The following is a 14133-nucleotide window of genomic DNA, read 5'->3' on the forward strand; positions in this document are numbered from 1 at the left end:
CCACAAATGGAAAACTACAAATAAATATGCAAAGAATAAAGAGAAAGTAATCCAAGTATATCACTAAAGAGAACCAGCAAACCATGAAAGAAAGATATAAAAGGATCAGAGAAAATCTCTGGAAACAATCATGAAACAAGTAATAAAATGGCAATAAATACTTATCTATCAATAACTACCTTTTTAAAATCAATAATTTGGGTGTCTGGGTGGCTCAGTGGCTTAAGCCTCTGCCTTCAGCTCAGGTCATGATCCCAGGGTCCTGGGATTGAGCCCCGCATCAGGCTCTCTGCTCAGCGGGGAAACCTGCTTCCCCCCACCACCCAGCCTGCTTCTCTGCCTACTTGTGATCTGTGTCAAAGAAATAAAAATCTTTAAAAATAAAAAAAATCAATAAAATCAATAATTCTTGAATGTAAATGAAGTAGATGCCCTAATCAAAAGAGAGTGTCAGGACACATTTAAAAAAAAGGGGGGGTGCCTGGGTGGCTCAGTGGGTTAAGCCACTGCCTTCGGCTCAGGTTATAATCTCAGGGTCCTGGGATCGAGTCCCGCATCTGGCTCTCTGCTTGGCAGGGAGCCTGCTTCCTCCTCTCTCTCTGCCTGCCTCTCTGCCTACTTGTGATCTCTCTCTGTCAAATAAATAAATAAAATCTTAAAAAAAAAAAATTTAAAAAAGGGGGCGCCTGGGTGGCTCAGAGGGTTAAGCCTCTGCCTTCGGCTCAGGTCATGATCTCAGAGTCCTGGGATCGAACCCCGCGTCGGGCTCTCTGCTCAGTGGGGAGCCTGCTTCTCCCTCTCTCTGCCTACTTGTGATTTCTGTCAAATAAATAAATAAATAAATCTTAAAAAAAAAAAGCAAGATCCATCTATATGCTGTTTACAAGAGACTTATTTTAGACCTAAAGACACATGCAGGTTGAAAATGAAGAGATGGAGAAACATCTACAGTGCAAATGGATGTCAAAAGAAAGCTGGAGTAGTAATACTTGTACTGGACAAAATAGACTTTAAAACAAAGACTGTAAAAAGAGACAAAGAAAGACACTACATAATAATAAAGGGGACAATCCCACAAGAAAATCTAAAATTATAAATATTCATATGCCCAACACAGGGGCACCCAAATACATAAAACAATTAATAACAAACATAAAGAACTAATCGATAATAATACAATAACAGTAGGGGACTTTTAACACCCCACTTACATTAATGGGTAGATCACCTAAACAGAAAATCAACAAGGAAACAATGGCTTTGAATGACACACTAGACCAGATGGATTTAACAGATATATTCAGAACATTCCATCCTGAAACAGCAGAATACTTGATTCTTTTCAAGTGCACACAGAACATTCTCTAGAACAGATCATATATTCGGCCACAAAACAGGTCTCAACAAATTCAAGAAAACCAAAGTCAAACCATGCACCTTTTCTGACCACAATGGTATGAAAGTAGAAGTCAACCACAAGAAAAAATCTGGAAAGACCACAAATGCATCGAGGTTAAACAACATGCTACTAAACAATGAATGGGTCAATTAGAAAATAAAAGAAATTTTAAAAATACATGGAAATAAATGAAAATGAAAACATAAATAAAGCCTTAGGATGCAGCAAAAATGTTTTTGTTACTGTTGTTGTTTGAGAGAGAGAACATGTGAGCCAGTGGGGTCGTTGTGGAGAGGGGCGGAGGGAGAGGGAGAGAATCGCAAGCAGGCTCTGAATTCAGTGCAGGCCCCACATGGGGTTCAATTGCACAAACCTGAGATCATGGCCTGAGACAAAATCAAGAGTTGGATTCTTAGCTGATTCAGCTACGCAGGCGCCCCCACAAAAGTGGTTCTAAGAAGAAGTATATAGTATTACAGACCTACCTCAAGAAGCCAAAGAAATCTCACATAAGCAACCTAACCTTCTACCTAAAAAAGCTAGGTAAATCACAACAAACACAGCCTAAAGCCAGCAGAAGGAAAGAAATAATAAAGATTAGAGCAGAAATAAATGATTTAGAAACTGAAAAAGCACAGGAACAGAGGAGCCTGGCAGGCTCAGCTGGTAGAGCAGGCAACTCTTGACCTTGGGGTTATGAGTTCAAGACCCATGTTGGGCACAGAGATTACAGATATACATACATACACAACAAGAATAAACAATAGAACAGATCAATTAAACTAGGAGGTTGTTCTTTGAAAAAAATTAATAAAATTGAAAAACATTAAGCAGACCTATCAGAAAGAAAAGAGAAAGGACCTTTTAAATACATAAAATCACAAATGAGAGAGGAGAAATAACAACCAGCACCACATAAATACAAACAGTTGTAAGAGATTATTATGAAAAACTACATGCCAACAAATTGGACAACACAGAAGAAATGGATAAATTCTTAAAAACATATAAATTACCAAAACTGAAATAGAAAATTTGAATAGACTGATAACTAGCAGAAATTGAATCCGTAACCAAAAACTCCCAGCAAACAAAAGTCCAGGACCATGGGATACCTGGCTAGCTCAGTCAGTTACAACATGCAACTCTTGATCTTGGGGTTGTAAGTTTGAGCCTTATTTTGGCTGTAGAGATTACTTAAAAATAAAATCTTTAGGGTGCCTGCATGGCTCAGTCAGTTAAGCATCTGCATTTGGCTAAGGTCATGATCCTAGGGTCCTGGAATTGAGTTCTTTTTTTTTTTTTTTTTTTTTTTTTTAAGATTTTATTTATTTATTTGACAGAGAGAGATCACAAGCAGGCAGAGAGGCAGGCAGAGAGGAGGAAGCAGGCTCCCTGCTGAGCAGAGAGCCCAATGTGGGGCTCAATCCCAGGACCCTGAGATCATGACCTGAGCTGAAGGCAGCAGCCTAACCCACTGAGCCACCCAGGTGCCCCTGGAATCGAGTTCTTCATCATGCTCCCTACTCAGCGGGGAGCCTGCTTCTCCCTCTCTCATTCCCCCACTTGTGCTCACTCTCTCTGTGTCAAATAAATAAAATCTTGAAAAATAAAATACAATCTTTAATAAATAAATAATAAAATAAAACTAGGAAGAACAAATTTCGGGCATCTGACTCAGTTGTAAAAATGTGTGACTCTTGATCTTGGGGTCAAGAGAGTACATCCACAAAAAAAAAAAAAAAAAAAAAATCCAGGATTAGATGGCTTCACGGCAAATTCTACCAAACATTTAAAGAAGAGTTAATACCTATTCTTCTCAAATTATTCCAAAAAATAGAAAAGGAAGGAAAACTTCCAATTCATTCTATGAGGCCAGCATGACCCTGATACCCAAATCAGACAAAGACGCCACAAAAAAAGGAAAGAAAGAAAAAAAGAACTACAGACCAATATCTCTGAGGAATATAGATGCAAAAATCCTCAACAAAATACTAGCAAACTGAATCCAATAATTCATTAAAAACACCAGTCACCATGACCAAGTGGGATTTATTCTTGGGCTGCCAGGTGGTTCAATATTTGCAAATCAATCAATATAATATATCACATCAATAAGAGAAAGGATAAGAAATGATGCTCATTTCATGGGGCTTGGGTGGCTCAGCTGGTAAATGTCCAGCTCTTGTTTCGGTTCAGGTCATGATCTCGGGGTCGTGAGATTGAGCCCTGCATCAGGCTCTGCACTCAGGAGGGCATCTGTTCTCTCCCTCCGCCCCTCTCCCGACTCATGCGTGTACACTTTCTCTAAAATAAATAAATAAATCTAAAAAAAAAAAAAAAGAACTATGTGATCATTTCAACAGATGCAGAAAAAACATTTGACAAAATTTTAACATAATAAAGGCCATCTGTGAAAAACCTACAGCTATTATCATTCTATATGGGGGAAAGATGAGAGTTTTCCTCTTTGGTGAGGAACAAAACAGGATGTCCACTCTCACCACTTTCATTCAACATAGTAGTGGAACTCCTAGCCACAGCAATCAGACAACGAAAAGTAATATAGGCATCCAAATCTGCAGGAAGAAATAAAACTTTCACTATTTGCAGATGACATGATACTCTATATAGAAAACCTCCACCAAAAAAACTTCTAGAACCGAAACACAAATTCAATAAAGTTGCAGAATATAAAATCAATGTACAGAAATCTGAAGCATTTCTTTTAAGATTTATTCATTTCAGAGAGAGAGCACACTGTGGGGAAGGGCACAGGAAGAGAGAGAGAGAAGTTCAAGCAGACTCCCCGCTGAATGCAGAGCTCAATGCGGGACTTGATCTCACCACCCTGAGATCAGACCTGAGCTGAAACCAAGGGTCACATGTCCAACTGACAGTACCACCCAAGTGCTGCTCTGTTGCATTTCTATACTAATAACCAAGCAGCAGAACAAGAAATTAAGCAATCAATCCCATTATAGCTGCACCAAAAAAATAAATAAATAAGATAGTCAGTCCTCCTGCCCCAAATGGGGCAGTCAGTTAACATCAAACCAATCTTGCCACAGCTAGAGATGCTCAAGAATGAGCTGAAACAGGAAGTGGAGTTCTTGTCCACGTCCATTGTCCAGGTCATGGGGTACAGACCAAGTACGTGGAAGCCAGGGACTGTGAATGTGCTGAAGAACAAGGGGAACGCATCACTCATCCCACTGACAAGTTCTGTGTGTCCCTGGGAAGCTACACGATGTGGAACGTGTACTCATTTGTGGACTAGGCTACTGTGTAGAAAAGACACCTGAGGATGCCAAAGACTTTTGTGAGAGGAAGACAGACTTCCTCAGCAAGCAAATGGAGAAAATCTAGCCAGCTCTGAAGGAGAAGCAAGCCGTGAAACAGGCTGTCATGGAGATCAGGAGCCAGAAGATTCGGCAGCTCACAGACCTGGGGACAACTCAGGCTACTGCCAAGGCCCAAGAGCTTGTTTTTGCTTTCTCTTTCTCAAATAAATAAACAAAATCTTTTTATTACTATTATTATTATTTTTTTTATTTGACAGACAAAGATCACAAGCAGGCAGAGAGGGGGGGGGGGAAGCAGGCTCCCCGCTGATCGTAGAGCCCGATGTGGGGCTCCATCCCAGGACCCTGACATCATGACCTGAGCCAAAACCAAGGGTTGGATGCTTAACCAACTGAGCCACCCAGGTGCCCCAACTAACTGGAATTTAAATAAGAACTTTGAAAAAAATGCCCCAAATGAATATCCCCTAATGGCTGAATACATCTGTTAAGAGAGAGAGAGAGAGAGAGAGAAAGGATCAGAAAGTCCCCTGCATCCCCACAGAAGGTAAAGTGCCCTTGAGAAAATGAAGAGGCTCCATTGATAGGAAAGGGGCTCCCCTAGACAACAGTCCCAATGTCCTGGAAAGGGAGTGTAATTTGAATTCCTATGTGTCCTGGAGACCCTCCAGGACTTTCTTAGAAAGGCTGGATGCTACAGACATCTCATAGGGAGTCCTTTGGAAAGAGAGGCAGCCAACGCTTGCCGGTGGGGGATCCCAAGAACGGCTGGGACAGAGGTTCTGGGCTGTGAGGGGACTTTGCCCCAGCGGGGCTGATTCAGACACTGAGGAAAGAGAAGTGAGTGCCTGGGCTTGCTTTCTCAGCTGTGTGCTAGGCTAAGCACAAGGGAGTGATCTCTTCACCCTCTGAAGACCCAAAGTGAGGTGTCATCACTAACCGGAGGGCCCCGTCCTTGGCCTCCTTGAGGCGCCATTTGCACTGTGACATGGTGTGGCTAGAGCAGTACCCACAGTTTTGACTGCAGGGACTGGCTGGGCAGTGGGGTTTCTTCAGTGTGGAAGGCACAAGTTACCTCAAGCCTCCAATATGGAGCAGATGCTGGGGTGTGTGTGTGCGCGTGTGTTTGTGTCTTATCTGCCTCTGCCTTTCTAGAGAAGGTCCTATCTGTCCTGAAGACACAGGGAGGAGCTCTGCAGGGAGCCTCTGTGTTACTGGCTAGTTTGGGAAGATTAGAGCAACGCTTTATTTTACACATCACTTTTAAACATTTTCCTTTTCTATCATCCTTTCATCTGCTTCTCACCAAACCCTTTGAGGCAGGCAGGGAGAAACCTCTGTCTCCTCACAGAGAAGACTGGCTCCTCTTGAGACCACTTAATGGAAGACAGTCGTCCTCCTGCTGCTACCTTCCACATTTCCTGGGAAGTACTATTCCATGGCTCAGGCCAGGGCATACAAGAAAAGATGAGGTGGAGACTGTTAGAAGCTTCTAGTCTGGGAGGAAAAGCAAAATAAGAATAAAATCAAGTGGGACATGAGAAACGAGGTATAGTAACAAAGCATCACTGTAATAGACCATTTTCTTTTCCAAATGAATTTTAATTGTTTTTTAATTAATATTTATTTATTTGAGAGAGAGAGAGAAAGAGAGAAGGGGAAAGGGTAGAGGGAGAGGGAGAGAGAATCTGAAGCAGACTCCACACTGAGCACAGAGCCTGACACAGGGCTCAATCTCAAGGTACCAAGATCATGACCTTGGCCAAAATCAAGAGTCAGATGCAGGGGTGCCTGGGTGGCTCTGTTGTTGAGCCTTTGGTTCAGGTCATGATCCCAGGGTCGTGGGATGGAGCCCCGCATCGGGCTTCCTGCTCAGTGGGGAGACTGCTTCTCCTTCTCCTACTCCCCCTGCTTGTGTTTCCTCTGTCAAATACATAAAATCTTAAAAAAAAAAAAAAAAAAGGCTTAACCAACTGAGCCACCCAGGTTCCCCCAAAATGAATTTTCAAGTCACCTTTCTTAATTGCCACAAGAATTTCTCTTAAAACGATAGACAAACTACCAAAAATGTATAGAAGAGTATACTTAAGATAAAACCAGAAAATAGTGGGGTGATAAAAGATACACTAGAGAGGATCATTAAACTCCAACTTTGGTTCTTTGGGAAAAAAACTAATAAAATTGACAACTTCTGACAAGATTTATAAGGTAAAAAAAAGATGGTATAAATAAATTATACAGGGAATGAAAAAAAGGACATTACAACAGAGCAGAGTCAAATGATAGAGAATATGAACTGTGCGCCAATAAATTTTAAAACTGCAGAAAATGTTTATATATATTATACATATATAACATATAAAACCTAGATATAACTTAGATATAAGTATATAACATATATACATATATATACATATATATATATATATATATATATATATATATATAACTTAAAAGTGACTCATGAAATAGAAAACCTGAAAGTCATAAAAAGACAAGTTATAAAAGACAAGAATCGCTAGCAAAATATCAGGACCTGATGGCTTTGCTGGCAAACATTCAAGTAACATCTAGATCATTCCAGCCTGATACAAAATCATTAGGAGGTTTAAAAAAAAAAAAAAAAAAGAGGGATGGTGGAGAAAAAAAATACTTTCCAGCTCATTAGAAGTTTCTATAGCCTTGATAATAAAACAAGACAAGGAGAGAACAATAAAGTAATATTTTCACTGGCAAATCCCACTAGAGAAATTAAATATAAAAGTCTAAAAAAAATAGTCTAATAACAGTGTCAACAAACTGAGTCCAAGAATGTTTAAAAAATACAATGTAACCAAGTTGGGTTTTTCAGTGGCTTGAGTATTTGTGTGCCCCCTAAAATTCCTTTGTGAGGGACTCCTGGGTGGCTTCATCATTAAGCATCTGCCTTCAGCTCAGGTCATGATCCCAGAGTCCTGGCTGGGCAGGGAGCCTGCTTCGCCCTCTGCCTCTCCCCCTGCTTCTGCTCTCCCGCTCTCACTCACTCTCTCTCAAATAAATAAATAAAAATCCATTAAAAAAAAATAAAGAAAAAAAAAAAAAAGCCAGCTGTCTGCAACCTGGGGGAGTGGCAAGGCCAGCAGCTATCATTTGGCACCTTGATCTCAGGCTTTCAGCCTCTAGAACCTTGAGAAGTAAATTTTTGTTGTTGAATAACCCAGTTTATGTTGTCTTGTCTAAAACATATTTATTCTAGAAATGCAAGACTGGCTCAACATTTGTTCACGCAATGCCATCCATCACATTAACAATCTAAAGGAAAAGAAAAAATCAATAAATAAAATCTTAAAAAAAAAAAAAAGTGGCACCTGGGTGGCTCAATGTGTTAAGCAGTTAAGCATCTGCCTTGGGTTCTGGTCAGATCCCAGAGTCCCAGATCAAGCCCCAAGTCAGACTCCCTGCTTAGCGGGGGAGGCTGCTTTCCCTCTGCTCCTCCCCCTGCTCATACTCGCTCTCAAATAAAAAAATAAAATCTTTTTTAAAAAATTTTTTTTTAATAAAAGAAAAACCATATGATCATATCTTAATAGATTCAGTAGAAGTTCTTAGTAAATATAAGTAATATATAAGTAAACATCCTTCACTCCATAAAAGGTATATAATACCTAAAGGACATATCAAACTCAATGGAGAAGCATTTGAAAGCATGCTTTTATAATAGGGCTTCAGAAAAAAGGGTCCACTGAACTCATTTCTACTTATTATATAATAAACATTGTACAGGCTGACTGCTCAATAAGAAAAAAATAAATCTAAATAATAGAAAGGAAGAAACGAAAAGGTCCCAGATAATATGATTTTGTAAATAGATAATTCAAAGAATCTACACACAATTTATTGGAGTTAATGAAAGAGTAGGTAATATTGCCAGATATAAGTTTCTACACAAGAATCAACTACTTTTTTTTTTTTTTTTAATAGGCTCTACCCCGCAACATGCAGCTTGAATTCAGAACCCTGAGATAAAGAGTCACATGCTCTACCAACTGAATCAGCCAGGTGCCCTGAGAGTCAACTACATTTAGCTACAAGAGCACTGTAGCAACTTTCAAATGTAACTTTCAAAATTAGCAAAGGGTATAAGATCTTTAGTAGACATTTTTAACATTTTAACATTTAACATTTTACTGAAAAATAACAAAGAAGACTTAAACATATGGAGAGACAAATCCTGTCCATTAACAAGATTCAATTCTCCTTAATTAATTTATGGGTTTAATATAGATCCAACAGGGATTTTCAGGAAAATTGACAAGGCAGTTTTAAACATTTTTTAAAGACCAAAGGATAGCCAAGTTACCCCTGAAAAGAAAACAAGAGGAACTAAGCCTGTAGGATTTTGAGTTTTATGTTATTTTAAATCCATAGCAAGTAAAATGTATGGTATTGAAAGGAACAGAATAGAAAGCCCACAATGTTTATGGCATTGACTGTGGTGATGGTTTCATGGATGTGTATACTTACCTCTAAACTTAAGAAGGTGTAAACGTTAAATAGTACAGCTTTTCGTATTCAGTCATACTTCAGTAGACTGATTTAAGAAAAAAATAGAGAGGGGCGCCTGGGTGGCTCAGTGGGTTGGGCCGCTTCCTTCGGCTCGGTTCATGGTCTCTGGGTCCTGGGATAGAGCCCCACATCGGGCTCTCTGCTCAGCAGGGAGCCTGCTTCCCTCTCTCTCTCTGCCTGCCTCTCCATCTACTTGTGATTTCTCTCTGTCAAATAAATAAATAAAATCTTAAAAAAAAAAAAAGAAAAAAACAGAGAAAGCTCAGAAACATTGCCATGTACATAAGGAAAGCTGGTGTAAATCAAAGTTGTCACTGAAGATCATTGGGAAAGGAGATACCAACTGATAAATAAACAGTGCCAGGATAAATAAACTGATAAATAAATCAGTCGGGGGCAGAGAGTGGATAAAAATTGATCCACACTTCACACTATGCACAAGAATTCAGTTCCAGAAGAACCAAGCACTTAAATATGAAAGACATAACTTTAAAAGATAGAATTTCCTTAATAACTTGAGGTAGTGATTTATAAAAACGCACCAAAAAAGCACATGTCAGAAAGAAAAAAAAATCGATTTGACATTAAAATTAAGACCAGTTCACCAAGACATACTATAAGAAGAATGGAGAGGGAAGCTAAAAACAGAAAGAAGTTAACTGCATCATATAACCAACAACGAATTACGATTTGCAACCTCTATAGGGGCGTCTGGGTGGCTCAGTAGGTTAAGTGTCAGACTCTTGGTTTCAGGTTCTGATTTCAAGGCTGTGGGATCAAGAGTCAGGCTCTGCACTCAGTGTGGAGTCTGCTTGAGGATTCTCTCTCTCTCTTCCTCTCCCTCTACTCCTCACCCTCGAGTGCACTCTCTCTCTAAAACAGATAAATCTTTAAACTTTAAAAAAATTTTTTTTTATTCATTTATTTGGCAGACAGATCACAAGTAGGCAGAGAGACAGGCAGAGAGAGAGGAAGCAGGCTCCTCACTGAGCAGAGAGCCCGATGTGGGGCTCGATCCCAGAATCCTGGGATCATGACCTGAGCTGAAGGCAGAGGCTTTAACCCACTGAGCCACCCAGGCACTCCTAAAATAGATAAATCTTTTAAAAAATTTAAAAGTCTCTAGAATCTAGAGGTTGTGTTAACTAAGACAAAGATTCACAATATAAGGGGGTGGAAATGTGCAAAAGACACAAACAGGCACTTCAATGAAGTTAAACCATAATGGCCAAAAAAATCTTCAAAAAGATATTCAACCTCAGTAGTAATTAGAGAAATGCACATTAAAACTGTCAGGTACTATTTCATGTCTACCAGATGGGCAAAAATAAAAGTCAGCAAACCAACGGCTAGTGAAGACAAGAAGCTATAGGAATACACAAATGCTGCTGATGGAAGTGGAAATGGGTACATTAACTCCTGAGACAAATTATTACATTTACCTGCCCTGACCCAGCGGTTTCCATTCTACACTTTAGGAAAAGAAAGTCTTGCATACACTCATTGTGAGTAAAATCATTCTAATAACCAAAATCTAGGAAAAGAAACCAAACCTCCAAGAAGAGAGAAAGGATCTATTAAACTGGGCTGTTGGGGCAATGTAATTAATACAAGACCTGTGCTGCCCAATGCTGTCATTAGTTTCACGTGCTGGTTGAGCGCTTGTAGAGCAGCTGACCCCAAATGAAATACACAACGTACAAATACACACTGGATTTAGAAGATTTAGCACCAAAAAAGATGATACAAGCACTTTTAATCTTCTATACTGGTTTAACGATGAAAGATCTTGGACTAGATTTTAAAAAAAACCCAACCTATTACCCTTTCCTTCTTAGTTAACCAGCTTTAAAAAAACAAAACCCAAAAAAACAACAAAAACAAAACTTCAAACCCCCTGCTTCTACTTGACGAGAGGAAGTAACTGACTTGTAAAACGTTAAACCCGAATGAAATCCTGTCATTTACAAACACGTGGATGGAACTAGATAGAAGATATTACGCTAAGCAAAATAAACCAAAAACAAAAATACCATAGGACTTCACTTCTCAATACACACACATAAGGGAAAAGAAACAAAACTAAGACAAACACAGGAATAAGTTTTTAAACCACCGATCAGAGAGCCATAAGTAAAAAGGACCAGCACTTGCAACCAAACGACTGAATTCTCAAAACCTAACCGAAAACATACAACAGAACACACCACCACCTCCTGCAAAACTAACTACCACATGAGTCTGTTTTTTTAACCTCACAAATTAGCCTTGCCGAAGCAAGGCCTCAAAAAATTGGGTTAAGACTCAGAATTGTTCCTCTCCACGGAAATCTTTAGTAAAAGGCGAAAGATTTATGCGATCTGAAGAGAAACCAGAGTATAAAAACAACCTCGCTATCTCACACCTCAGGTAAAAGAAACTCCAAGTACAATGATGGTGGCTGGTTAACGGCAAGATTCACTGCCTGAATAAAAAATTTTAGGTTACTCTGTAATTATATATCTAAATGTAAAACACACATAGGTGAAAGAATTTTTAAGTTTTATTGTTTTAAGTTTGTACCGTGTGCAGTGAAGTGCACTGTGGGTATGCAAATAATCGAGTCGCCGCTCTTTGGGTTCGGAAAATAGGTTAATATTCACACTGTACCTCGGCGTCTCCATTAGGGGGCGAAGAAGAGGATTGATTGGACCTAAACGCCTATAGATAAGGGACTCGGTCTTTATGTTTGAAGTATTTGTATAGCTGAGTTTGTTTTCTGTCGAGTAAAGACTGTCATTAAATTGAACAAGAGAAAATTAACAAATAAGAGACTGATACAAAATTCAGGGCAGTGGTTCCTCCCTTCAGTGGGGAGGGAGAGGTCAGGTTGAGAAGAGCACGCGAGAGTTGTATTTCTTTCCTAAGCTGCGTGGTAGGCAGACGGGTGTTCGTTTGTCCTGGTTTAACCGTGCACTCTTCACCATTCTGCATTTTCGTCTGCCGTTTGAGAAGAATTCCTCTCGGTATCCTGTTTAAAATTGGAGCCGGCGTACTTGGCCTCAGGTTTCCTGTCCCACCTGCTGCTGCGCTGCTGCTTTGGGAGATGAAATCTCGTATTCCAGTTTCAGAACCCGGGTCTCTTTATCCTATGCTTTTACTTTTTTTTTTTTTTTAATGTTTATTTATCTATTTATTTACTTATTAAGATTTTATTTATTTATTTGACAGACAAAGATCACAAGTAGGCAGAGAGGCAGGCGGGACTCGGTTCCAGGACCCTGGGATCATGACCTGAGCCAAACGCAGAGGCTTTAACCCACTGAGCCACCCAGGCGCCCCTAAATTTATTATTTTTTTTAAGTAATCTCTAGGGGCGCCTGGGTGGCTCAGTGGGTTAAAGCCTCTGCCTTCGGCTCAGGTCATGCTGGATCCTGAGATCGAGCCCCGCATGGCACTCTATGCTCAGCGGGGAGCCTGCTCCCCGTCCCCTACCCACCCCCCCCCCCCAGCCTGCCTCTCTGCCTACTTGTGATCTCCCTCTGTCAAATAAATAGACTCTTTAAAAATAAAAGTAATCTCTACCCAGTGCGGGGTTTGAACTCATGATCCCAGGATCAAGAGACAGGTGCTTTTTGAACTGAACCAGCCAGGTACCCCACCCTTATTAGGCTTTAAAAATGTGCTGTTCCCTATGTATTGTTCTTTGATGTGCTTGTTGATTCTGGTTAGCAGAAGAAACAAACCTGAGAGAAATAAAACAAGATGAAATCAGAGAGGGAGACAAACCATAAGAGGCTCTTAATCATAGGAAACAAACTGAGGCTTGCTGGAGGGGAGAGTGGGGGGAAGGGATATCTGGATGATGAGCGTTGAGAAGGGCACTGGATGGAATGAACACTGGGTGTTCCAGACAGCTGATGAAGCACAGAACTCTACCTCTGAAATTAATAAGACACGATATGTTAATTAGTTGAATTTAAATTTTTAAAAAGACATCACCCCCCACCCCACCCACCCCACCCAAGGAAAAAAAAATGTGCTTTTCTTTCTTCGGCAGATCTGAACTGCTTGCAAGGGTTCCCTAACTATTGTGGCAACTGAGCAACCTTGAAAAAGTAAATTACAGCTCTTTTTGTTTTCTTCTAGCTGAATATATATATATAAACATTTTCCTTCCCAACTTTGACACCTTCTTTAAATTGGCACTTTTTTCTCACTTTGCTGGTTCCTTTGCTTGTAACTAGTCAATCAGATGTGACATATATTTTAAATTTCACATCTTAATTTTTTAAAAAGTCTATTATAGGAGTACCTGGGTGGCTCAATTGGTTAAAGTCTGCTCAAGTCATGATACCTGGGTGTTGCTAGGTCAGGAGCCTGTTTCTTCCTCTCCCTCTGCCTGTCCCTCCCCTTGCTTGCATCCTCCCTCCCTCTCTCTGTCAAATAAATAAAATCTTTAATAAATAATTTAAAATAAAAAATAAAAATAGGGGCGCCTGGGTGGCTCAGTGGGTTAAGCCGCTGCCTTCGGCTCAGGTCATGATCTCAGGGTCCTGGAATCGAGTCCCGCATCGGGCTCTCTGCTCAGCAGGGAGCCTGCTTCCCTCTCTCTCTCTCTGCCTGCCTCTCTGCCTACTTGTGATCTCTGTCTGTCAAATAAATAAATAAAATCTTAAAAATAAATAAATAAATAATAAAAATTAAAAGTTATTACAATTTTAAAACAGCTTTATGGGATATGATTTACTTGCCATACAATTCATCCATTTAAAGTGTATAATTCAATGGTTTTTACTATATTCAGAGTTGTAAAATCATCACCACAATCTAATTTTAGAACATTTTTGTCCCCTCAAATAGAAACTCTACCCATGAGCAGCACACACACACATAAACACTCCC

General features: G+C 39.9%; 1 long non-coding RNA gene and 1 pseudogene across 4 annotated transcripts in view; one reads left to right on the plus strand and one right to left on the minus strand.

Moving 5' to 3' along the window:
• Positions 1–14133, minus strand: part of LOC309867907 — a 92169-nt gene that overhangs the window by 22309 nt on the left and 55727 nt on the right. The gene's annotated exons all lie outside the window — the stretch shown is intronic.
• Positions 4432–4915, plus strand: LOC309868106 (prefoldin subunit 5 pseudogene; annotated as a pseudogene). The gene has a single exon. The product of its transcript is annotated as a prefoldin subunit 5 pseudogene (transcript).

The sequence above is a fragment of the Mustela nivalis genome (genome assembly GCF_964662115.1).
Source record: "Mustela nivalis genome assembly, chromosome: 6".
NCBI lineage: Eukaryota > Metazoa > Chordata > Mammalia > Carnivora > Mustelidae > Mustela > Mustela nivalis.